This window comes from Balaenoptera musculus, chromosome 19, assembly GCF_009873245.2.
Source record: "Balaenoptera musculus isolate JJ_BM4_2016_0621 chromosome 19, mBalMus1.pri.v3, whole genome shotgun sequence".
In the NCBI taxonomy this organism is placed as follows: Eukaryota; Metazoa; Chordata; class Mammalia; order Artiodactyla; family Balaenopteridae; genus Balaenoptera; species Balaenoptera musculus.
The window spans coordinates 31,900,520-31,927,899 of NC_045803.1; the positions used below are offsets into that span (position 1 = coordinate 31,900,520).

At 42.1% G+C, this 27,380-nt stretch overlaps 1 long non-coding RNA gene across 1 annotated transcript in view; it reads left to right on the forward strand.

Moving 5' to 3' along the window:
- LOC118885054 overlaps positions 1-18,645 on the forward strand; it is an 81,820-nt gene extending 63,175 nt beyond the window's left edge. Inside the window, exon 3 of the long non-coding RNA XR_005017436.1 lies at positions 18,488-18,645. This is a non-coding gene — a long non-coding RNA (uncharacterized LOC118885054). The remainder of the gene's footprint in view (positions 1-18,487) is intronic.
- Positions 18,646-27,380: the final 8,735 nt, after the last annotated feature.

Below are 27,380 nucleotides of genomic sequence, written 5' to 3' on the forward strand. Positions count from 1 at the left end.
TTCTTTATATATTAAAAATATTAGCCCATTGTATGTGGCATATGTTGCAAATACTTTCTCCTAGTTTGTCAAAGTCTTTTGACTTTGTTTATGGTGTTTTTCTTTTGCCATATAAAATTTTTTTATGTAGTCAGTTTTATTAATCTTTTCTCTTATCACCTCTGGGTCTTGGACCATGGTTAAAAGCCTTTAGCTAACCTAAATAGACTAAATAGGAGCTTGCAGTCTTTCTAGTATGTGTTAATGTCTGGTAGGGTTATTTCCCCTGCCACCATGGCCTCATGGATATTTTTTTTTTAAGACAGTCTCTATTTATTTATTTTAAAAAAATTTTAATTTTATTTATTTATTTATTATACAGCAGGTTCTTATTAGTTATCTATTTTATACATATTAGTGTATATATGTCAATCCCAATCTCCCAATTCATCCCACCACCACCACCACTGCCCCACTTTCCCCCCTTTGTGTCCATACGTTTGTTCTCTACATCCGTGTCTCTATTTTATTTTACTTATTTTTATTTTTTTATTTTTTTGGCTGCGTCGGGTCTTAGTTGCAGCACGTGTGATCTTCGTTGAGGCATGCGGGGTCTTTCGTTGGGGCACACGGGCTCTTTGTTGTGGCACACGGGTTTCTCTCTAGTTGTGGGGCACGGGATTCTCTTTAGTTGTGGTGCGCAGGCTTCTCTCTAGTTGTGGTGTGCGGGTTTTCTCTTCTCTGGTTGTGGTGCACAGGCTCCAGGGCGTGTGGGCTCTGTAGTTGTGGTGCATGGGCTCTCTAGTTGAGGCACGTGAGCTCAGTAGTTGTGGCACACGGGCTTAGCTGCCCCACCAGGAATAGAGCTTGTGTCCCCTGCATTGGAAGGCAGATTCTTTACCACTGGACCACCAGGGAAGTCCCAGCCTCATGGTTTTTGTTTTACATTTTTTTTCTGGCTATTTTTGCATGCTTGTTTTTCCATATGAACTTTAGTTTCAGGTTGTCAAACTCCATAGAAAATCTTGGTATTTTTATTGGAATTGAGTTACATTTATAAATAAACTTAGGAAGAGACAACATATTTATGATGTTGCATCATCCTATGTGAGAATAGAAGAAATCTTTCCATGTGTTCAAGTCTACCTGATGTCTTTCAGAAATGTATACAATATTTTATTTTACTTATTTTGATTGCTGTATCAATTGCTACTATATTTTATTACTCACTGGCATCTTGCTGTTGGTGTCAACTTTCTGGATGTTTTAAACCTTATTTCTATTTCTTTGTCATCTATGCTTCCATATGCCATTTACATTTCTGTAGTTAATACCATTTTATATTCTTGCGCCTTGCTCTTCATGGTAGACTTTGTAAAAAGACCACCTGGAAAAGAGTCTTATTAACGGGAACCCAGGTCTGGGTTGGAGAATCCTGGGAAGAGCTATAACTTATGTGGCGGAGCCTGGGTGGAGTTAGAGTGGTCTTAAGTGGTCTTAAGTGATCAGTTACACAGAAATGAGGGCTTATTTATAGACTGACTCCAATAAGATTTGGCTGGTGGCAGCTTGAGCTATGGAAAAATGGGAGAGTAAGACTAGATAAGTGGGCAAAAAGCCCAGGGTTGGGCTATGGAATAATAATGTAATAGAATGAGCATGGGCTTTGGAGTCAGATGATCTGGGTTTGAAGCCAGTTCTGTTATTTCCTGGTTAAACTGAGCTTCAGTTTCTCATGTGTGATAGATATAATTTTTAAATTTTTTATTTATTTATTTTTGGCTGCATTGGGTCTTGTTGCTGCGTGTGGGCTTTCTCTAGTTGGGGCGAGCAGGGGCTACTTTTCGCTGTGGTGCGCGGACTTCTCATTGCGGTGGCTTCTCTTTGTTGTGGAGCATGGGCTCTAGGCGCGCAGGCTTCAGTAGTTGTGGCGCATGGGCTTAGCTGCTTCGCAGCATGTGGGATCTTCCCGGACCAGGGATCGAACCAGGGATCAAACCTGTGTCCCCTGCATTGGCAGGCAGATTCTTAACCATTGCGCCACCAGGGAAGTCCCTGTGATAGATATTAATAGTACCTATCTCAGAGTTGCTGTGATGATTAGAGATGATGCACATAAACCACTTAGTATCTGTTAGATATAGATATAGATATATAGCTATGTGAGTCATCACATCACATCACATAGACCAGACTAAACTATGATAAGAATATGAGCCTGTTACCTGTAACCTGAATTCTTCTGCTCTTCCCTCATTATCCTGGAACTATGATATACCTTTTAGGATTTAGAGGTGTGGAGAACGGTAAGTCATTACCCTTCAGGTTTTGGGCTGTGTTTAGCAGACTGTGGTTTCTAATGTTGGACATAAAATTACAGGCTTCATAAGAGTTTTGGTGCCCATATAGAGCTAATGGAAGATGAATCCGATGAGTTTGGGGGATCTTATTCATAGGCATATTCTTCTCTGGGGATCCATCATCCCTGTGGTATGAGCTTTTGATGAATCCTTGACAATTTGAGCCTCACGAAACTACTGTGGCTTTGGCTGGTGAACAGTCAATGGTGGGGAGGCAGGAATGAAAGAATTAATGCTTTGTTTTATGTTCAGTTGACTAAGGATTTTGCCATTTGCAGAGGTACATAGTGGGAATGGGGGTTAGGGGAGAGTTGGATAGTGGGTCATCTTAAATATCTATATGAATAGCTAAAGTGACAAGACTTCAGATAGGGGATTGAAGACATGATAAAACTTGCAGCTGAGGGAGGGGTTAAAGGGCTGCACCCCATTCTCTGCTAGGGGTAGCATATAAGCATAAAGAGTTGAGGGTCTAGCTTAGCAAAGCTAGTAGAGTTAAAAGTGTGTTGGGAAAGGCCTGGAAATCCTAGGGATTCCCCTTCAAAGTCAGAAGTAAGAGGACTGTCATTTAGTAAATGAATGTAACTCCTGCTGACAGTGAGAAAGGAAAGGGAGAAGGAAGGACAAGGGGAGGAAGAACTGGCATCTGAGGGACAAAATTAATCAATAAAGTGAAACAATAGGAAGGTCAAAGAGTCAAAATCAAGTGTCATTTTGCTTAATTCAAGATAACTGGTCAGTTTATCATTGGAGAAAGAGAACACTATGAATAAATCAAATACATGGAGAATTTTAATTGTCATGTTAACTGTCCCTCCTCTATCCCATCATTTTTAGTAGATCATGTGAAAAGTTAAAATTTGCTGATTTGAGTTTCACTTTCTTTTATTTCATCTGCCCATGTGAAGAGGCCAGTGAACCTTAAAATAACCAAATGGCAGAAAACCAAGGGAATAGGGACAAGCTTAAGTGCCTGACCTAGATAATTAGTCTTTGAATAATCAAGAATGGGGTGCATTATAATCTTAATACTGGAACGGTAATTAGACTTAGAAGCTTTGAACTATGATGTTATAATTTGTGTGTGTGAATGTGGAGTTGGATAGTTTGGGGACACTTTAGTTTTTAATTTAGCAACAAAATAATTGATCCTGCATTTTCTAAACACATGAACATCTTGGTTCATATTTCTGGGAATTCTAGAAAGATAAAACAAAAACTTACAAACACCAATGCAGTGACCACAGGTGTTCTGTTGTTTTACTAAGGAGGTCCTTCTCCCATATTATTTTAAATGCATACAGTGTGTCATTCCCAGAGCAGCTTTCAGACTCACTGTGTTTTGAGACACAGCTGACTCCCAATTATAAAAGTAAAAGCAATTATCTGTATTCTCACCATGCATTTAAGATTATAGTTTTATGTTTATTTATAAAAAATAACACAAACCAGGCAAATGACTTAATTAAAATGCAGCATGTGCTAGAACTGATTTAGAGCAAAAACAACAGTCATATCCCTCACAATTCTCTAAAATGTTCCTTTTCCTCTGCAATTTGAATGCAAATGTTCAGCTTGCTTTTTGAGGTCTCATCTAAGTTTTGCACCTTTCTGGGCTCTTTGAATGTTAGAGATGAAGGGAGAGAGAGAGAGAACTAAGAATCCCAAACTATGAGATTTTAAAACTCAAGTTTAAGAGTTATTTTGGTTAACAATTAAGATTTCTGTTTTGTTTGAACTGAAGTTACAAGCTCGGTTGTTAACTAAATCACCCACAAAATGGAATTGCTACTTTTCCAAAACAGCATCCTTATCCTATTAAGCACTGAATGGGTTTGTGATTGTGTAGCTCCTACTACTTTAGAGAACCCAGAGAAGGTAATACTCCCTTCAAGAATCCTTAAAATAAAAGAAACCAGATGAAATATGATTTGAACAATATGAGTATTCTCTAATTAATTGACACTGTTTAAAAATAATGATCTTTAGGGTTGGGATGGCAAAGAATATTTACAATTAAAAAAAAAAAAGAATATTTACAATATTAAAAAATGTCATGCTGTATTTAGCATAAACCATAAAATTAAAAATACCAAAAACAGAGCTGAATACCAAAAACTGAAACTCTTGGCAAATGATTTACCCGTCTCACAAAGTGAGTCTAACTGAAAAGTAGAAATTCCTAAAGCCTTGGTGATTTTCCACCAACTCCAAGCTCTTTTGAAATGAAGTTTAACATTTACACTCATTTTTTTCCATCCCTTAACCTTTCAGGACTTAGATGTCTTGGTACTTTTAAAATATTTAATTCTTATATTTAATTTGTATATATTTTTAAACTTGTCTTCCTAACTAGATTATGTTTCTTGAAAAAGAGGTCATATATTCAACTTTAAAAAAAATCTTACATGTCTTCTAGTAACATACCTTGATAGATTAGAAATCCAAGAGATAGATACTTCTTCACTGATTTCATTGCTGATATTTTTAATACTGTCATATGCTTGAAAATCTTCATTTTTTAAAATATGTGATCTTAAGAGGTTTGCTCCATTCTGAAATGTGATTTTATTACACATAGCAACTCGATTCCCAGTTAAATGCATTCTATTAATTGAGAGACATGTATAAATATGCCCCTCCCTCCACTAAACACCCAGAGAAAAAGTAAATGTAATGGTGGAAATGATGGAGAACAGAGTAAGTCTATCTATTTGCATTAATTAAAGAGGTTAATTAATTAAAGACATTGATAACTGCAAAGGTAGCCTGTTTCCTATGTCAGAGCACGGAGAGAGAGAGAAGTAAGAAGGCTTTGTATCTAAGTAGCAAACGAAAAATCCTTTTTCTATACCTGGTTTCCTTGGAGTATCTTACTTTGAGGATATGGAAATTTCATATTCCCTAAGACATTGATCTGTCAAGCCCTATTACAGTATCAGTGCTTTCCCCCTTGAACTCTGGTTATGAGGGTTGGAGAGAGCTGGCAGCTCTGCAAGCAGAATTAATCTGCTAAATCCAGTGTGTACCTTTGGTGTGGGATAGGGCAAGGGAGGACAGAGTTTTTGGTATTAATATAGTAAATGGCTTCTCTAAGCTGACTTAGTTTGAAACAGGATGTTAGCTACTTCATCCTGACAATGAGCCTGATTTTTATTCCCCTCCATTAAAGAGTATTTTAGAGCATGGCTCTTTTACTTTGTAGCAGTTGTTAAGAGAAACCAAGTGCCTTGAAGGCAAAGACAGCAGAAACAATGGCTGGTCTCACTCAAAAGCTCACTCTCCCTTCTACTTTCTGCCATCATAAAAAAAAAAATCCATCTTCTTAATATTCGCTATTGGGAATAGGTCCAGAGTTCAGCCCCATGCAGAAACTTCCCAGCTTCTTGTTGCCACTACAAACTGCTGATCAATATCAACCACTGGCTCTGGGCATGAATGGAATTGTTGGTTAGTAAAATCACAATGACCATCACTGTCCAGGTTAAGCCTTAAAATGAATGAGGTTAATAAAAATAGATCTTATTATATGATTTTTTGACATAATATCCTCTAAATATGTGTAGGGTATTTCTATAACACTTTATCTACTCCTTTATTGCGGTTTTTATTACTTTGTGTCCTGTGCTATAGATAATGTCCATATCTCATTTCACCTACCAGGCAGTAAGTCACTTGAGGTCAGTGTACATATCTCATCTTTGATATTGCTCCCAGTTGCTAGCATGGTGCCTTGCATTTAGCTGGTTTGCAGCAAATACTCACTAAATGAGTGAACAAAATGGTATTTGTTACTAGTATTTAAGTCTCATTACTGTGTGCAAAATACTATATGCGATTTCGCTGAGTCTGGTGGACAAACAGGAGATGTGTAAATATGCCAGCAGGTTCTGTTTTCTATTTCTTGGTGCATAGCCATAAAGCCACACAGCATTTCCGGAGCAGATGTGCCTCCATTTTGGTTGAGAGGGCTGAAGAATGGTGGTTTTCTTTCTCTTCTGCTTTCAGTCCTCTCCTTGATGATACCTCACATTTTCTGGCTTCAGTAGTCTAACAGGGGCCAGACCGTAATTCCAAGTGTCATTTTTGGGTTCTAACTGGTAGTTATCCTTTTACAAGGAGGATTTAGATATACACTTGCATCACATCTGCCACTCTCTTGCCCGCTCCCCCTACAAATGGTCCATTGCACCTTGGCATTAAACTACCCAGAAGCACTTAAGGTTGTCTGAATTAGAGATTTATTGCTTACTTCTTCTTCCAGATCATTTATCAGTATTGAGTGATGTCAGTCCTTACATCCATCCCTTTTGGACTTCAGTCTAATGCTTATTCATCCCGAGAAGCTGTGGTTTGTTCTTATTAGTTTTCCTTAGAGGTCAGGTTTAAAGCGATGGGAAGTGCAGGAGAAGTGTGTATCTTGCATCCCATGTTACACAAGGCTTTGCAGCTGTGGTCTACGCTTGCTTTTCCTCTGCTAGGAAAAAAGAGATCTGCATTTTACAAAACTCCAGCCAGAGCAGGGCTAGTTGTCTGGGATTTTCTGTAATCTAATAGAGCAAGTTTAATAACTCAAGAGAAGCCTGCTGTATTTGCAGCTCGTGGCTCATGAGAAGATATACTATGGTAATTTTCTGAACTCGGTCTCTTAGGCTGAATTACATTATTTTGGTAATGCCTCTCCTGAATTAACTGCAGTTATTTGAGAATCCAGCATCTTCAACTTACCAAGGGAAGGGAATCCTTGGATGTTAGTGAGCTATTGAATTCCAACCGGACCTCATCCTCTGTAGAGGAAAATGGCTAGTGGATGCAGACTTTTCAATGCTTTGGGGTAAAATAAATATTTTTTATTTGGGCAGCACACTTCTCCTCTACTGATAAATGTGGGTAGTGAATATCATGAGCCTCTCTTTTTAGAACACTTCAGTGCTCCTCATTCCTCCAGGATGAACTCCAGACTCCTTAACACAACCCACAGGGCCTTTTGCCCGCTGGTACCTGCTTTCCTCATCTCATTGCCTCCTCCCTCTCTTCTTTCCAGCTGGACTGGACTAATCTCGGGACACCACGTGGCCAAATTCTTTGTCCCCTCTGGGCCAATCTATGCACAGGCATTCTGCTGTCCCTTCCCTACATATGTCTCACTATTAATTATGACGGTAGTAGTAGTTAGGCTCTGTCTTAGTCGGGCTTACATGGATTCTCTCACTTAATCCTTACGACAACCCATGAGTGCTATTATTATTCTCATTTTGCAGATAAGGAAAATGAGGCTTAGTGTGCATGTCAGAGACCTACCCAGGCTCACACAGCTATTAAGTGGTAGCACAGGGAGTTGAAACTAAGTAGTCTGACTCCTGAGCCCACTCTCGGCTGTACTGCCTCTCAGCATGTGATTTAAACATAGTTATGTGGCTAACTCCTACTCATTACTTAGACATCACTTGCTCCAGAAAACCTCCCTGATATCCCCCTACCTCAGCCCCCAGTGGGTTATGTGCCCTTCCTGTGCTTGCTCACATTTCACCTTCCGTTTCTCCCTTTACAGCACTTACCTTACGGATACCCCTGCAGTTACTTGCTTACTTGTCTGTGTCCCCAACAAGCTCCTGAGACCCATGGGGCAGTATCCCATTGGCTTCTCTTGCTGTTTTATCCCCAGCAGCTACCAGGAAGCTTGGCATTCAGCAGGAGCTCAATAAATGTTTATGAAATGAGTGGTCCTTTGACTAAACTATTAGCTCCACTGAAAACTGTGCACAATTCTTTTGGCAGGAAAAGGTTAATCCTCATCTTAACTGAATTTTCAGACTTTAATGGAGGAAATACTCAGCAGCTTCTCCTTTCATTGGGATTCCAGAATTATGTGACTAGACAGAGGCTTTCTTGTGGTTAACAGAGCCTAGTCATATGTGTCAAGACTATCACTTCAATCAGGCTTTTGCTCACTCCAGCTGTCTCCGCCCCGTTAAATGCTTGTTTACAAAAGAGATAAACCAGGATGTGGCTTGTTGCTTTACAGAAAGATTCACCAAAGGATTCTTACTTCTCATTTGGCCCGTTACTGTGTATCATGTAACACTGAAGCTGGAAGTAACACTGGACCATTGCTCATCCAACCCTTTTTAAATGAGAGAGAAAAATAAGGCACAGAGAAGCTCAAATTCAACCACTAGTTAGTGGCAAGCCAGAGCTATAATCTACACCTTTTATTTAAATAATGAATTTATGTGGTGCATTTAAAATATGATTACTTTACAAAAATTTTTTTCACATTCACATTTACAGCAATAAATGTGTTAGCTCTAAAGCAACATATAACTATTTGTATACTTCAGCAGTGCAGACATGAGAAAAGTTTTTCAGAAAACTTTGCTTAAGTCTAACATACATTCAGAAAATTGTGTAGAGCTTGATGAATTTTCATAAAGTTAATGCATCGATGTAACCAGCACCCAGATCAAGAAATAGGACATTAACAATGGAAGATTTTTTACTATAAATAACATATGATTACTTGAATATTATCACCTACATATGTTCTATAAAATATATTACAGGCTTATCATAACAGGAGATTTTTATGGGAGGTGGGTAGAGAGGGGAAGGAACTTTAAGACAACTTATCCTCATGTGCAACTCTCACAATTCCATAATGCAGTATTTAAAAAATATATCCCTTTGCTTTTGTAATGAAGATGCATTTACTTATTTGCCTATTCGTTTGCAGAATTAACCTGCGTTCGGGCTGATTGTAAAGTCATAAAGAGCAATCTGTGTGAATCCGACTCATATTCTATAGTGCTTAAATATCTACTTAGACCACTTTGGGGGGATCACTTGTTACATGGGATTTGTAAGCATTGGTGTGTGTGTGCTTCATTCTTTTTAAAAGAAGGTGAAATCTTGAATCTATCATTAGCAGTAAACACACGTACTCCGAGCCCTGATGGGTTTGCATGGAGCTCATTACATGTTTTTACTTATGCTTTTTGGCAAACTTGGATGTATTTCTGAGTGGTCTGACTGGCATTAGGGTGTCGGATTGAAGAGCTGACCTGTGGCCCAGTTCATTAGTATCAGGCTTTAAATATCCAATTCAATACTACCTGACAAAGAACTTTATTCCCCACGTAGGCATTGCCCAGAACTTTAGACAAATTATTTAACCTGAAATAGTCTCGTCACTCCAACTCTTGGAGTAACCAATTCTGTCACATAATTATAATAAACATTTTGGGGAATAAAACTTCTGCCTAATATTGGATCAGAATGTTACACTTATCTGCAAGGCCAGTATATTACATGAACGTTATCATTGTACAGTTCACTTAATAGAACAGTGACTGGGCAATTTCTGGAAAATCTTTCATGATCTAAAAGTTGCTTAGCCCAGTGGATTTTTAATAACATCTAACATCCTAAGAAAGTTTTTTTTTTTTCTTTTCCCCATTCCCTATCTCCATCCAAGGATAAAATTCATCCAGTTATTCAGAGCAATGGCTCAACTAACCTTAGTCCAGAAAAAAAAAGGTCTTACCTGTTTTAAACTTACTTCCTGCTGTCTAGAATAGCCCCTTCAGCAAGCAACGTATTAATCTACTTAATTAACATGTATTGTGCCTTCTTCAAGGCCAAGCAGGGTCCAATTATGTGCTATAGCTAATTTTACCTTCTTCCTTTTGTATCTCATTCTGCTTCCCCTCAGCTACCCCCTTAGCCTTATCGGCTTACAACAAAAGCTCAACAGGAGCTAGCGGTAGCGTGATAAAATTAAATAGAATGTCACAAAAAGGCCTGGGAGTTTGAAAGATGCCTTTTAACTTTAGCAGGGAGGCAGAATAACATGGCCCTTGTCCTTGGCTTGGAGAAGTTTATGTGGCAATTACATGATGGTTATTCTGTTTATTTGCCCTTTTTGGACACTGTTTTTCTTTACGTGAGAAAAATATGTCAGCGGAATTGCTACTGAGACTACACATCCCCTAGTAAAGGCAAGTATTGTTATCCTGTTGACGCCACCAAAGCCTGTTAGGACTATTAATTTTGTTGTTCATTTAGGCATGCATGGTTGCCACAGCAACAACAATCTCATAGTTCCTTCAAGCCCTCTGTGCAGTGAGCATCTGTTGAGAGTCCTATGAAGGTTCCATAGTTTCTGTCCTTCCGGTCACAGATTGAACCCCTTGCTTGCTCTCCTTATGAGCTACATATTTATCAAGAATCCCTAGAGAGAGAAGAGTCTCTTTGCTGGAGCCAGTCAAAGGAGAAATCGAAATGAAAATGAAGGCTTTTGTTTCCCATGGGCTGTTGCAGAAGACCTCAGAATAGGTGGTTTGGAAGTCAGACAATTATTAAAAATCTTGGTCAGCTGAAATGTGAATAAGTCCTTGGCAAAATTCACAGCCAGTCTTTTATAGAGGGTGGGCAGGACACTTAGTGTCCTGCTTAAAGCCAAAATTGTAAATTCTAGCCTAAACTCCCAGTGGTATGCAGTAATAGGGTGCAATCTCTTGCCAACAATTTTTCATAGTCCAAGACATTCTCCTAAAGAACTATATAGTTTTCAGAAAATATGTGTCTTGAAAGGACGCATTTCCTCTTTTAATTTCCTCCTAACCACGGGCTGGTAGCTTACATGTTTTCAAAAGCCATCTTCTAAGACAGCCATCTTCTAAGACACTATTTAACATGAGTCCTTATCTTTGATGCTGTCCTAATTCATCTCATCTGCAACTTATACAGTCATAACTGGAGGAGAGTAACAATTTATAGATAAATTACATGCTACCAAGTGAAAGGAGCTGAGACAGGGGCAGTCTGTTTTTTTACAGCTGTTAAGTCCTTGCAGAATCCTTAGTTGAAACTTACATGTAAATATTAGGGCACCTGACTGAGTAAGTTTATCAAAACATCTTTATAGGTTTCCTACTCCTTCTGTCATGACTCTGATCAAGATGATCAAGAACAGATTTCTGTATTCATTTCTGCAGAGAAGCTTACTCATCCCTCTTCAAAATTCTCTTACCTAATGATACCTATTGTTCAATCATAAGTAATATTTAGCAATAAAAATCTTTTACTTTGAGGAAATTATCTTTGATAAGAATTCAACTTGGAATTCTCTACTGATCAAGTAATTGTCATTTCCACCTTTCAGTTTAGAGAAGAAACTTCTAGGCTGAATACCATTCGTAGGTAAGAAGGTTGGGTCTGGGTTGCTCTGGCTTCCACAAGACAGTGAGTGTGTTCTGAGGGCTTCTTTTTTGCAGACCTTTGTGGGGACCCCTGGGACCAATTTCTGTAGGACTCTCCCATTCTAAGCACACTTTCTGGACCATTTTTACTTTTTATTCCCATTTTATCAGCAAAGAAGTCTTCTCTTCATTTTATATTTTACTTCTACAGGATCATAAGATCGTAGTATTTTTGAGCTGGAAAACAACCCCCCACCCCCGCCTCCACTGATCCTCTCTTATGCATTTCTGTCCTCAAAACTTGCAAGGCCTAACTATGCTCATGTTGATCACTTTTAAAAACTTATATACATGGATTCATTGGCAGCTGAGTACAAACCAAACATTTTTGTTATACACAATTTATTATACAAGTGTGGGTTTAAGGGAAATAGCCCTAAATTACAAATGAGATTTTTTTTCTAGTTCCAGCTCTGATTTTATTCATGGAATGACCCTGGACAAGTCTCTCAATTTTGCTAGGTGTCAGTTTCTTTATCTGTAAAATGAGAATAGCATTCTTTCATAACTTATTATAAAGATAAATGAGATAATATATTTAAAGACTCTGTGGAAAGTGTGAGGTACTATATATAAGTATCAGGTGTGTGGATACCCATCCATAATGCCTGTCCCTGGAGTCCACATCAGCCTAGTGACTTTAACTGTGCCCTTAGCCAAGGTCACAAAACCCGATTATAAAGCCACTTACAAAAATGTGGTTTACCTTGACCAAACAATTTCACCAATAGCAATCTATATTGCAGACATTTTCATTCCTGTGTGATTATTGGCAAATGACAACTTTTCTGTACTTCATTTTCTCACCTCTAAAATGGATGTGACAATTTACCAGACACAAATCATTTAAAATGTATAGAATAAATCTAGAAGAACACACTTGATTACCCTGAGACACAGGATAGTGTCAAATGCTTTTGTGAAGTTAGAATATATTGCAGTCTAGTTGTTTTCCCACTTCAACTGTAATTCCCGACTGTGGGGTCTCTATTAATAGTTTCCCTTTAGCCCCTACAATGGCCAGCATAGAGCTAGGAACATGGCAGACACTGAAGATATGTGTTTTCAAAGAATAATGACATCTTGTGTATATTAAAAAACAGGGTTTTAACTTGAAATTTTCTATTAAGTTATTCATTCGTTTATTAATATATTATTATTCATTAATTCAAGAAGCAGTTGTTGAACATCCATTAGAGGCCAAGCATAATAGGTGTTGGTATACAGTGATGATGAAAGCCTTATGTAAATATCTAATTAGACTGAGTTCTCTCTACCAGTAGGTCTGAACTGTACAAGGTTTGGTACCTGATCTTGAATAAATTTTATGCTCTTGCTTGCAATCCTTCTACTTTAAGGCATACTCTTCAGTGACTCAGATGAAAACTCAGAGGAAGCTAGTAGAGCCTTGGAGAGCCTGATGGAGCATGAAGTGCTCTAGAGGATTCTGAAGGCCTACAGACCTTGAGCATCCTCTTCTTTGGTTGAGAGATCTGTAATGAATTCTCCAGTTATGAGCAGGGCTGAAGCTGACACAGCAAGCCTGGGGGTTGAGGGCATGGAGCCACTGCCTGAGTTTGAAGCTGAGCCCTACCACTTACCAAGTGGGTAGTCTTGGGCAAACCATATACCCTCCCTGCCTCAGTTTCCTCATCTGTTGAATGGAAGTAATAATATGACCTCCTTGGGTTTTGTAGATGAGAAGAGATGATACACTTAAAGTACCTAGCATAGTGATTAATATATTTAAGCATCCAACAGATGATAGCTATTGTTATTATTTTAAAATTAATCTTATCAAGAAATAAAGCAGGGACTTCCCTGGTGGCACAGTGGTTAAGAGTCCGCCTGCCAGTGCAGGGACATGGGTTCGAGCCCTGGTCCAGGAAGATCCCACATGCCATGGAGCAGCTAAGCCCGTGCGCCACAACTACTGAGCCTGCACTCTAGAGCCCATGAGCCACAACTACTGAGCCCACGTCCCACAACTACTGAAGCCCGCATGCCCTAGAGCCCACATGCCACAACTACTGAGCCCATGCGCCACAACCACTGAAGCCTGTGCACTCTAGGGCCTGCGTGCCGCAACTACTGAGCCTGCGTGCTGCAACTCCCGAAGCCCATGTGCCTGGAGCCTGTGCTCCACAAACAAGAGAAGCCACCGCAATGAGAAGCCCACGCACTGTGACGAAGAGTAGCCCCTGCTCACCACAACTACAGAAAGACCGCGCGCAGCAACGGAGACCCAACGCAGCCAAAAAAAAAAAAAGAAAGAAAGAAAGAAAGAAAGCAGCCAGTCCATCGGTATGGGGGGGGTGCCCTGGGACCAGACGAATGTGGAGATGAGATGAGCACAAGAGATTAGGAGATGGTAAATAAATAATGAGAATCAGCGACAGGGTGAGAGTACAATTGATACAGGCCAAAGAATCAGAGAATCCTAGGATTTTAGAGTCAGAATTCATTTATTCATTCATTCATTCATCCACTCATCCATTCCGTAAATATTCACTGAGCACCTACTATGTGCCAGAAGCTGTTCTAGTTGCTGGGTCTATGCATTGACTAAAATATTGTTGCCCTCATGGGCTTTATATTTTAGTGACAGAAACTGGACCCTTTGGTCCCCTTCTTATCACGTGCAAAAACCCTGCTACAGTGCACCGAATGCTGATCCTCTATCCTCTGGGTTTTTAAAAAATAATATATGTATTTTAAAATATTTATTTCACTGCGTGGGGTCTTTAGTTGCGGCACGTGGGATCTTTTCACTGCGGCTCTAAGGCTCTTCGTTGCGGTGTGTGGGCTTCTCTCTAGTTATGGCATGTGGGCTCCAGAGCACACGGGCTTAGTTGCCCCATGGCATGTGAGACCTTAGTTCCCCGACCAGGGCTTGAACCCACATCCCTTGCATTACAAGGCAGATTCTTAAACTCTGGACCACCAGGGAAGTCCCTATCCTCTGTTTTTATATGTCTAGGAAAGTACATTAATGAACAGGAACAGCACCTTCCATTCTTGGCCAGCTGGAAGTGTGAGGTTCTTTTTAAAATGCCTAAGTATAACTCTATGCTTGTTGTATTGTATTGAAAATAGTACTGAACTCTGAATAAACCTAACCTGCTTCTATAGGACAGCATTTGAAAAATCCTAGAGGTTCTGAGGAATACAAATTTTGGTAAATACAATCCAGAATTGGAAGGGTAGGGGAAAATGGCCAGAGATCATTCAAGTGTGTGGCCATCAAGAATGCAGCAGAGGGTTTTTCTGGCAGAACTATGGGAAAACCTGTAGTCTGATGAGGTAGATTCATGATGCGTGGTGAGGGGGCTCCTGTTCCCACCCCAGAAAGGTTCACTGGTCTCATATCTGGCTTCCCTCTCAGCCATGTTCTACCCAGCTCATTACCTCAGGTACTCTGTATGTACTGCTGAAGTCTCCCTGAGAAGGAGGCAAAACCTTCCCTCCAGGGAGGTCACCTAGGATTGCAGTGCTTTGCTTCAGGCAAACATCCCTCCAGGGAAGGAGCCTTCACTCTCCCTGCTGTGTGCATAGATTGAGGAGCCCCTAAGGCTTGACAACAGGTCAGTGGCAAGCCAAGCTTCTAGACCCAGACAGAGGCGCAGATTTTTATCTGAACTTAATTCCTTTTTCAGAAGAGCGTTCATGGCCTTTCGTCTCTTATTTGAATTTAATCCCCATGGATCACAATTTTGTTCTGTGGATCCATCTAGCAAAACACGATTCAAGGGTTCTTGGTCCTTGGCTGGCTCACAGAACTACAGAACTCTGAAGAGATCAGCCCTCTTACTACAGGTGAGGAACCAGGGCTCAAGAAAGTCAAGTGAGCAGCCACGGTCAAGTGGCAAGTTGGTAAAAGCACTGGACTACAAGTAAGGTTACAAGTCTTCATCCAGGGTTCTTGCAATTTTTATTAGCAATAGGATAATCTGCTCAAAAACAACTCATAAACCTCCTAGAATAGAGATCTTAGATGTCATAGGTAAAAGAGAGTATAGAGATTGTGTAGCATAGTCCTCTGAAAGAAATTTTGGAGTTTTTAAGTACCTTCTCCCTTTATTTTATTTAAAGCAATGTCTGGCTTGCCACAGCCAGGAGTTTGAGATGTGTTCTACTGCGTGTGCACCTGTGCACCTAAGGGTGATATCAGTGTGTCTCCCTGAAGATTTCAAGAGGATACCTCCTCTCAGGTTTTATTTTGTAGTAAAAATAATTTGTGGTGGTTTTGGTTTTCCTTGTCTTATGAGCTGGGGGTGACAGCCAGAAGGCCACTGTCTCCTAATTTTCTATGTGGTCATTATCCGTACTCCATTCAGACCACAGTGAAGACCACTGGATCATAAATGATACCCCAGGGACTGTTCATGTGGTCATCTGTGGGAAGGAAAAGGGGAGGTATGTAGGCAAGCAACGCTGACCAAAATATTTCTCCTGAAAGCTCTCGTACTTGCAGTGTGAATTCACCACTGGAAGACTGCCGTGTTTTCTATTTTAAGGTCTCATGTCCTTTATGTCGCTCTGCTGCTCCTTCTGGTTCTACCCTGTAGTGTGGAGGGTAGAGATGAAGATAATGGGTCCTGGAATTGGACTGCCTGACTTCAAATCTTGGCTTTGCACTGACTAATTCTGTGATTATAGGCAAATGTCTTAATCTTTCTGGGTTTGTTTCCTATCTGTAAAGTGATTTGACAACTTTGTCTAACTCAAATGATGGATGTGAGGACTAACTGGGTAGAGTATTGACACACTGGCCTGCAGTGGCCACTTAGTGAACGCCGGCTGTTACCATTAACATCTCCTGCTTCTGCAGCCCAGCACTGTGGAGAGAACACTGGATCAGTGGGACAGTAGGCACAGGATTTGGTCCAGGCTCTCACTTTTACTTAGCTGCGTGAACTTGGGACAGTCACTTGATCCCAGGTCACAGGATGCAAGACATGGAAGCAAGCATTTGGTCCAACCTCCTCATCTAATGAATGAAACTGGGCCTCGCAAGAGGAAGAGGCTCACCCGGAGTCCACAGGGAGTTAATGCCCAGGCAAGGATCAGCCAGTACCTGCTCTCTTGACTTCTAGCCCAGAGCTCTTTCCATCATTACTTTGGGGACCAAAATCCTGCCAAGTGTTCCCAACTTTGCTGAAGACCTGAGGACTTTGGGGTTGGCAGGCAAATGGTTCCTAACACGCTGTCTTGGGGTTGTGGCCATCCCAGAAGCAGCAGCCAATGCATTCTAATATGTCATGGTTGGTATAAGTGTTGGAAGCATAGTGATGCCTTTAAGAAGCTACTGGTGAATGCCGCTGCACTTTTGGGGGGCCCAGAAAAACTCATTCCAGACCAACAGGACAAACTTGGGCAGGTTCTTATGGTCCAGTGGCTTAGTGATCAACCACATTTCTTCTTTCCCTTTCTTGGCTCCTGCCTGAGAAGCTCACAGTGACTGTGTCTCTATCTTAAGCTGTGGATGTCTCCTTCAGAGCTCTTACTAGAGGCTCTTGCCACCCATTTCCTTCTCTCCTCTCTCACTCAGATCCTAGGAGTATAGGTTTACCATATTATCCACTCCTGCATATATGGCTGGATCTGCAAGGTCCTCTTTCTGTTCTGCACCCTGCCCACAATGGACACTCAACAAAGCCAGTCCTCTGCTCGTTGTTCTAAATACATCCCAGGCTTCTGGCTCTGGTTCACTGCATATGTTATGTCTCTCCATTGATTCTTGCTGAGTCCTCTCAGATTAACTATTACATTTCTATGAAGCCCACAATGGTCCCCCTACTCAGAAGTGGTCTCCTGTTCCTTAGAACTTTCAAAGGACATATTGACTGTAACTGATGGTTTCCACATGTCAGTAGAGGTCCTATCTCTCTTAAGAAGCTCCTTAAGAACCATGTACTGACATCTTTTTATCCTCCAAAGCATTTAGCAGAGTTCCTTGCCCATTGTAGGAGCTCAGTTAGACCTGCTTGAACAAGTGTTGACTGGTTAGCAGGGTTGCTAACCACGGGCTCCAGCCTTAATAAAAAGATTATTCCTTCACAATGAAAAGTGCTTTCTCCTTGGGTGCCATTGTGAGTCTGTGATAAGTCAGTCATAGCCATTTAAAATTTCCTTGAAGCTTTGGCAATGCCCAGTCGTGTTGAGAATTCTACTTTTTAGAAATCTGGAGTGACACATTTTTGAAATTAATGTCAATTAAAATAAATTTTGCTCTTCTTTTCCTGTTGGCAGAAACTGACCACCCAAGATGGACAAGCAAAACAAACATACTTTAAAAATGCAAATAGAAGTTTAAGGACATCAAAGGCGTGATGAGTGATGGAGTTCTGAAGCTTTCATTTACTCACCCACTCATTCACTCAATCAGCAAACAGATTCATGCAGTTTGATTTCCTGCATTTCAGAAGGAAACAGTTGTGTTATTCTATTTATGCAGAGTTCTACGCAGAGTTCTGTATAGCCCTCTGCTAGAGCCCTGTGCTTCTGAAATTGTTTGCTAAAATAATGGTCAGAAGTAGTTTGTGTTCACAAAGTAGAACTCAGTGTTTCCCTAAGATCAAATACTCCACAACAAATTTTATCCCCAAATTCAGGAAAAAAATGAGAAGAATGCAAAGATTAATCCTTGAAAGCCCTTGAATAAGCCTCTCCTCCTTCATTTTGTTTGCTTTTTAAATATTGTATTCAGAGAATAATAGGTGAGTCCTTCTGTGGATAATTAAAACACATGTAAATTGAAATTCTCAGGCCAGTAATTCAGTTGAGGAGTTCACTGGGTAATGTTTACTTTTTAGCTCCCAGATTGTGTGTTCAGTTCCTCTTTAAGCTGTACTTTTTCTTTCTTTCTTTTTTTGTTTTTTTCTTCAGTCACGAAGATCAAAGCAACCTGAATTTTACAATAGCATCTTGTGAAAGAAGAGGCAGAGGGAAAGCCACAGTAGTTTCAGTAAATAATGCGCTTTGATGTCTCCAACTTGAAATCCATATTTTGAGAGCCCTGATGTATCTAATAGTATTTGGAATAAAATTTTAAGTCCCAGCCCTGGGGCCTTTTGCAGAGAAACACGCGTGTGAAAAGTGGATGTTAACATTCATCTCACGTCTTACCCCTGCCTTACAACAAAATGCTTCCATTCTTCTCTGTGAAGCTTGCGTGGTGTCCATGTCACGTGCGAGTAGTTTGTCCACTTCTTTTTGGCTGCTGTTCACAAAATTAAGAGCTGTTAACCTTGGCTTGAGGCTTTGGGCAATTCATTGGTGGGGTGGGGGGAGGTAGTTAAGAAAAAGTAGAAGGAAAAAAACGCTTTCCAGGAATACATCGTTTTCTCTAAAACCATAGAATCATTCCAAGAGCCCCTCTTTGACCGTGAGAAATACCTGTGAGACCTAACCATTGTTAGGGATTTATGTCTTTAGGCTAAAATCTGTTGGTCCCATTAGTTTGTTTTTGGGTGCAGGTGCTGTGGTGCCATTTTAAAAATGTCATGGCCCTTTGACCATGTTCACAGGCTCCTGGGCAGCAGGAAGCTTTGAAGTCCAATAGATATCAAAATACAAGAATAGATTTCAAGAATGACTTTTCTGTTAAAATCTCAAGACAAAATTCCCTTTGCTCTTGCCTTGGAGTCCCTTAGATCATACAGGCCATATGCCTCCAGCAGGGTCTCAGTAGTTCTTGTTTCTCCTGTGGTCACATTGTGTCCATGATGTCATGAGTGGCTACCATAGAGGTAATTGTCATGGTGTGGGAGATGTGTGAATTCAGGTGTGGAGAAACTCAGCAGTGAGAGATGGGTCTTTGAGAAAAAGAGACAAATCCCCTTTCATTCCAACTTCCTTAGTAACAAAAGGATGAAGCAGGAAGAAAAGGGGGAGATGTAAATATAATAACTGAAAATTATCATATTTTGAACAGCATGCTTTTTTATGCTTTGCATGACATACTGAAAAATCTTCCATTTATTTATTTATTTATATTTTGCTCACATAGAGTATGGCGTTAAAAACAACTTTCATGTTCGTTCTTGGAGAAAAAACAAATATGGCTTGTGATGCCTAAGAGAATAACATACTATGAAGTCCAAGTTCAACAGAGAAATCTTTTGAAAGATACACCAGGAAGCTCAAAGGTGATATGTTTTTGCCCAGTTGGGGAAAAAAAAAGACTGCTGCAATCTGCAAAACATTATAGAATGAGAGAGAGCCAAGTTAACAATGCCGCCAGACTGGCTTGCTGCTGGCATTTGACAAGCTAGGAAAATGAGACTGCAAAAATCCACAGGGAATTATTTTCCCTTCATGTTAATGAAGTACCATACATTTCTTTCTTGGGATGAGGGGTGGTGGGGGTGAGGGCAGGGGTGCTGCTGAGCAGGTATTTTAAGGAAATGATCCAGAATCCCTGCCTCTGGCTTGGCATAATCAATGTCATTACTGCTTGTTTGGAAGCTTTGTCTTTTCTTGGAAGGGACCCAGGGCTGGCAGACTCAAGTAGTCAGTGTGGTGGCTGGTGAAGAGGGACCCTGCCGAGGCAAGTGCAGGAAGGCTGAGCGCCCTTGAACTTTGGATTCTGAGTAAGAGACTTGAGTTCCAGTCCCAGCTTTGCCTCTGTGGATTTTCTCTGACCTTCGCCAAAGCCCTTAACTGCTCTGTTTTCTCATTCTATTAATTACATGAGGCTGTTGTGAAAATAAATATATTGGTATAAAATATATATATTGGTATAAAATATATATTTTCAGGCATTCTAAAAATGCAAGGGATGAGACCTTATTATTTGGGGTTCCATGTCAGCACAAAGATATTTAGTTGTTTTCTTGTCCAGTGGCATCTTTCATAGACCTACAGATGCCAGTGGGTGCTTTGGTGAGTACTAATGCTGGAACCCTACTCTCCATGGCGTTCCTTTGGGGAAAAGAGGGTGTATTAGGATTCTCCACAGAAACAGAACCAATAGGATCTCTCTCTCTCTCTCTCTCTCTTTCTCTCTTCAATCTTTCTGTCTATTATCTATCTGTCTATTTTTCTTTCTGTCTAAAATGAGATTTATTATGAGGAATTGGCTCATGTGGTTATGGAGGCTGAGACGTCTCATGATCTGCTGTCTGCAAGCTGGAGACCCAGAAAAGCCAACGGTATAATTCAGTCTGATTCTGAAGGCCTGAGAACCAGGGAAGCTGATGATATAAGTCTCAGTCTGAAAGCAGGAGAAGATGAGATGAGATGTACTAGTTTAAGTAGTGAGGCAAGAAAAAAGGGGCAAATTCCTCCTTCCTCCACCTTTTGTTCTATTCATGTGCTCGATGGATTGGATGACGCCTACCTGCATTGGGGAGGGCAACCTACTTTACTGAGTTCACTGATTCTAGTGCTAATCTCATCTGGAGACACCCTCACAGACACCCATAAATAATGTTTAATCTGGGTGCCCTGAGGACCACTCAAGTTGACACATAAACTTAACCATCACAGAAGGTGATGTCCCTAGGCAGTGCTCAGCTACCACAGGGTCAAGTATAAACTCCTTAGCCTGGTGTTTGGGTCCTTCCATAATCATTCCCCAACCAAACCTCCCAATTTCATTTCCTGACTCCTCGGGTGCACCCTTTGCTTTGGTCAAGCCTGATTTGTTACTGTAAATGCCTCTGGCCTTCTTTGCAGGTATTTCTTCTTTCCTTACCCAGCCAATTCTACCTATTCCCTGGCTTGCCCATCCTATATTGATCCCTCCCTGTGAACAGCACCTGTTAACTGGTGTCACACATACATTGTGCAGGGTGAGCACTACACAAGGACATCTGGCCAGGGCATGGGGACATGGTCTTAAACCCAGCCAAGTCATACAACCCACTAAGGGGCTGTGTCTACTTGGAAGAAGGGTACCTTTTCCTAATTTGAAAAAAGGCACTGGAGAGCCACTGCAGGGTGGCTCTGTGTGTATTGATGAAGTTAACTTTTCATCTGTGTTAGTCATATCTACTTGAGATTATAAGCACCTTGAGGACTCAAGCTTTGATTTTCTTATAGATACTCACATGAAATAATGCAAAAGTTTTTTCTTTTTTTTGTTGCCATCCTAAATTTTATTTTTTTCTTCCAGTTTTATTGAGATATAATTGACATATAGCATTGTATAAGTTTAAGGTGTACGGCATAATGATTAGACTTACATACATCATGAAATAATTATCACAATAAGTTTAGTGAATATCCATCATCTCATACAGATACAAAATTATATAAATAGGAAAAAATTTTTTGTGATAACTCTTAGGATTTACTCTTTAATAATTTTGTTTTGAATTATAATCAGAGCACTAGGTTCTGAGTAAGGGATTGTGCTAAATGCTCTTTGAATACAGAGCTTGCTCACTTCTTTACTTGTCAGTGTCTTCTATATAAGAAGAGAAAATACATCCCCAATAAATATCTGATTGCTTGCTTATCTATAGTAACAGTAGGAAAACATCAATACCGTTCTCTTTTAAAAATTCTTCAGTACCTATCTTGGTCTCTTGGAAGCAGAGGTAAGGAGTGGGACCATTTCCACCCTGAGGACTCTGAGACTGGTTTTTAGATGAGGCTCTTGGGTGTGGCCTGTGTTCCCTCCCACTTCCAGAGCGACACTGCACTGGGGCTTCGTGGTGGGCAAGAAAAGCGGGCCTGTGGCCTACTGCTCACTCAAGGGCCAGGATCTGCTCCATGTACTGAGGAAAGCAGGAAGAGAGCCATGTGTCTCTGTCCCCAAGGTGTTGCTGGACCATTGGTGGTGAAGACATGTAAGGGAGTGGCCACAATGTGATACAAGGAACCCTATAGCAGCCAGGAGCAGGTACAGAGGCCTGAGGGGTCACTATGAACCAGCAGAGACCTGCTCTCCTTGCGTGGGGACAGGCACAGCTGGAGCGACTAGAGGGAGAAGATGACCGTGAGTGGTTGACGTAAAGTAATCTCATTCATGTCCACATCTTCCATTACAATCTGGGTGCAGATGGCTCTGGAAATGTACGTCTGCATCCCAGACCCATCTATCACTCATCTTTCCACTTGGAGGCCTCAAAGGCTCCCTAAACCCATTATGTCCCAAACTGACCTCAGGATCTTTTTACCCAAATCTGGTCACCTTCCGATGTTCAGTTTTTTCCAGATAGTACTGCCTATCCATATGGCTGGGTAAACTCGGGTTTGGTAAATTCATTTGCTCAGCTCACTCACCACTCCCAGCTCCCAGTCCAAGTTTACATCTGTATCTCTTGCTGGAGATGGATGCAATTCCTCCTCACTGGGCCCCCGCATCCACTCTGTGCCCCCATCCCCTCCTCCTCACAGCAGCTGGAGTGAGCATTTCAAAATGCAAATCTGATTATGCCCCATGCTCCCCTAGCTCCCCTCCTCCCCTCCTCCCCTCCTTAAAACCTCTTAACGCCTTCTCATTTCCCTTAGGACAAAGACCCATATCCTCAGCAGAGCCTCTAAGACTCTTCATAAACTGACCCCTGGCGACTTCCCCGGCCGCATCTTGGACCAGCGCCCCCGCCTCTGTCCTCAGCGTCACTGGTCTTCTTTCCGTTCCTCACAGACCCCAGGCCTGGGCAGCTCTCTCTGCCGGGAGTCCTCTCTTCTGTTGCTGCTGTCACTCCCACCCTGTTAGCCTAAGTCATCCCTTCTCACTTTTCAGATATCCACTCAAGTATCACTTCCTCAGGGAAACCTTCTCTGATCCCCCAGACTACTTCAGTCCTTCCACCTTGTACATCTCTGAGCACATCTCCTTATCAAATATCATTTTGTAATCATACATGTATTTTTGTGGTTATTTGATTGATGTCTGTTTTCCCTGGAAGGTTGTAAGCTCTGTGATGCCTGGCTGGGTTTGCCCTCTACTACATTGCTAGTACCCAGCACACTGCCCGATACACCTTACACTCTCCATTAATCGTGCATTGGACGAATGAACGCACCAAGGTTGTTCAGGAATGGAGGGCCACCCCTGGGACTGCAGTATAGGCTACATGGGAGAAAGTAGCCAAAGGCGAGGTTGGGCCAGGATCTTGTCCCCTAGGCACAGGGGTGCTGAGCAGCCTGGGAAACAAGGATGTGACCAGCCAAGAGCTGTGTTTTAGAGTAGTAGCTCTGAGAGGGGTGTAGCATGGAGGGCAGAACATCTTAGAACCAGGGCGACATATTAGGAAGTATCTGATTAAGATGACCTGCATTGGAGCTGTGAAAGGAAAAATGGAGAGGTGGGAACAAATGTTTTTAGTATTTCCCATTTCCATTTTCCCCCCATAGGGAAGGGAGTAGTGGATTAAGGGGCTTTACATGGTTTAACATTTTTAACCTGCCTGACCCGAAGGTCACCAATGTATGGGGAAGAGTGGGGGGGTTTGGAATGGATGGGGTAGTGGGCAATGTGGCGGAGTCATAAATCTGTCTTTCTCCTTTCCCAGGCAATTGTGGCCCGTGGAAGGTTGAGAGGAGCGGGTCCTCTTAGACCTGCTGCCCTGAGCTGATGGTGAATTGGTGTGTGAGGAGGTGTGAAATCTAGGGAACCTCCTTTTGGGCTAGACATATCTGATCCCCACCTTCCTGTCCTGATCTGAGAAGTCTATCAATGGAGACCTGTCTTAACTGAGACCCCGAGTGTCTTACAATGAAGGGTATTTTGAGACAGGCATAGTGTGGAGGGCAGAGTGGTCTTGGGACCCCCAGACCTGGGCTTGGGGCCATACCTCTTATTTTGCTTATTCTTTCTTTTCTTTCTTTTTTTTTTCTTTCTTTCTTTTTTTTGGCCGTGCCACGCAGCTTGCAGGATCTTAGTTCCCTGACCAGGAATCGAACCTGGGCCCCAGCATTGGAAGTGCGGAGTCCTAACCACAGAACCGCCAGGGAGTTCCCTGCTTATTCTTTTCTATGGTTCCTGTAGGCCTGAATCACAGTGACAGCACTAGGATCATATCATGGGTTGCTTCACTGTTCCACCATTGTTGAATTGGATAGGATGCAAAGCTTGATGCCACTAAATTTTAACTTTATGTGAATGTCTTTTATGGATCTAGCATCCCCTTCTAGAATGTGACCAATATAATAACACTGTTGTCTTAATAGTGTTCATGGCTAATGTATCATTTGTCATTTGATATTTTTTAACTACAAGCAGGGCTGCAATATTTGGTTGTGCCAGTTGTGCATTGCCCAGTTCTGGCTGGTGCCGCTCATGTCGACTCCCACGGGATGGCACGCCCTGGAGGTGTGCACGGTAGCAACGCTGACCATGAAGCGTGCAAGGCAGGCACTTGCCTTATTTTGCTGGCTCAGAATGGTGACATGCCTTGTTTAGTGTCACGTGACAAGTAAATGCTGGCACTGCAGCTAGGGCCCAGCTTCTGAATCTAAATCCACTCTTAATTTTGCTGTACCTTGTGGCCTCCTGACTGAGCAGTGCTTGAGTAAATGAGTGAATGGGGAAAGATAAAGACTCCACTCAGGAGCCAAATGGGCACACAAGGTCCGTGACTTGCTCTGAAGGTCCCTGAGACCTGCCATCAGTGGAACCAGCTGCCCTAACCTCAGTCCATCTGCCTGGACCTCATCCATTCTCGTGTGGACTTTGCCCACACAGTGGGCCCCAGATGACATGGCCTTGGGTATTTTTCTGACTCCTTTCCTGAACCCCTTGCATCTTCCAGGAACACAAGGCCACACCTCCCCTGCCTGTCCTATTTCCTCAGGGCCTCACTTCCAGCTTCTGCTAGGTTATCTTCTCCCGTAAGGCATTCATTAATAACATGGAAGATTATAATTTCAAGGGAGGTGTAAAAGATAAAACAGCCTTTAAAACACAAAGGAATTACTCTATAAGGGTGGAATTCCTGGCTGGCTGGGAGAGTCATGAATCTGGGGGTCTTTTACGTGGCAGAAGCAGGAAAGGACAATCGAGTAATGCCAATGATGAAACTGAGAAATCACATAATGCAGCTGAGGAAACCAAGGACTCAAGAGTTAGGGGATTGGCTGAGGCTAGAACCCAGAGGTTTTTCCATTATACCATGTTTCCTTGAGCCATTTTAAGTTGGGGTCTTTCCTGATACCTTTTTCACCTTACGTGACTGAGGGCAGCCCCACTTTCGGACCATCTGTGCCCCTTCAGTGGTTGGGGGAGCAGGAGGGCAGAGCCAAGGGGATGTGGAGCTTGGTCAGCGGTGTCCTGGACCCTGGTGTGACCCCAGGATCTGTGCTTTTAAATGCCGTTATGAAATGCAGTCCGTCTAGAGCTCAGTGCCTCTTCCCATCAGACTAATGCAGCTGTGGTGGAGGGCGGGTGGCGACTGGCTGCCTGGCAATCTCACCCGGAGCCCGGGAGAGGGATTACCCTCGCTCAGGCAGCCTCAACACCGTAATAAAAACGGGAGTTATGTTTATCAACTCACCAGGACTGCCCATTTAGACGATTACCCCATTTCCAATCCCATTTCTAGAGAAAAGAGGATTGCTGGGCACTTCCTCCCACCCCCACCCCTAGCAGGGCCCTGTTTGTGGGTGGTTTCATGGGGGGATGTGTTGGAGGCAGGCACGCTGCAGGCTGAGAGCTTTGCCCTCTTTGTCTTTCCGAGCTGGCAAGCCACAGCGGGATGGCCATCCCCTGAGAGATAGGAGAGGAGGAGAAACAGCCCAGCAGGGACCTGGAGACGCTGGCTGGCGTCAGTCATTTCCTGCAGGAGATTTTGCTGGCCGAGTGCATGCCACCCTTCTCTTCACCCTTTGTCTTCTCCCATGTGCTGCTAAAATACACTAAAGCAACCCTTGGGCTTTGCTCATCCAAATGAAGTTATTTAACTTCATCTCTGTGGAACCCAAGTATGAAGCAGGATCATCTATTTGGAACAAGAAGGGGAGGAGATGAGATAGAAAGATCCCTGAACAGCTGGATTACACGTTAGAAAGTTTCTCTTTCCCCACAGAGGAGCCTTTTGGGCCCTTGCTCAGAGACCATTGACTCTTACTTAACACATAGCTCTAATTAGCTTGGTAAAGTGCTTTCTGACACCTGAGCAAATTGGTAGTGGAAGTTAAAGTCACAGGCTGGAGCCAACTGTTAAGAGCTGGACAGAGGAGGTGGCGTCTGTGTGGACGACTGTGGCTGGGTTTCCTGCTCAAAGGGGGATGCTGGGCAAATGGCTCCGAAGGTCCCTTCCAACTTTCAGTTCATGGCTCTGAATGTATCTGGCTTGACTATGACAGTGAGGGGCGGAGAGGAGGGGAAAGGGGACGTCAGTGGGGAGCTGGTATCCAGTAGGAAACGTGGCCTTGTGTTTTGGGGAGGCCCTGAGTTTTGGTGCATGAAATTAGTCGCCCGCTTTTGCTAGAGTCCTCCAGACACAATGTCTGCTCTTGATTGTCCTTTATTCTTTGCCAGCAACAGTGGATTCTTGCGGTTGTTTATAGACAGAGTTCTGTGGGGCGTCGGAGTGTAATGGATAGACTTGGGCTTGGGGTAAAACAGACCCGTGTTAAGATCCTGCTCTGTACAAAGCTAGCTGGGCGACTCTGCTAAAATCATCCAGCCTCAGTTGCCTCACCTGTATATCTACTATATAAAGTATGGATCATGTGCCTTCCTGGCTACGGTCTTTCACTAGCTCCTGCTTTCCAGGCAGCCCAGTACAATTTGAGTTTCAGACAAACAACGAATTATCGTTTAGTGTTAATTATGCTCCAAATCCTGAAAACAAAAACTGATTGTTTATCTGAAATTCAGATT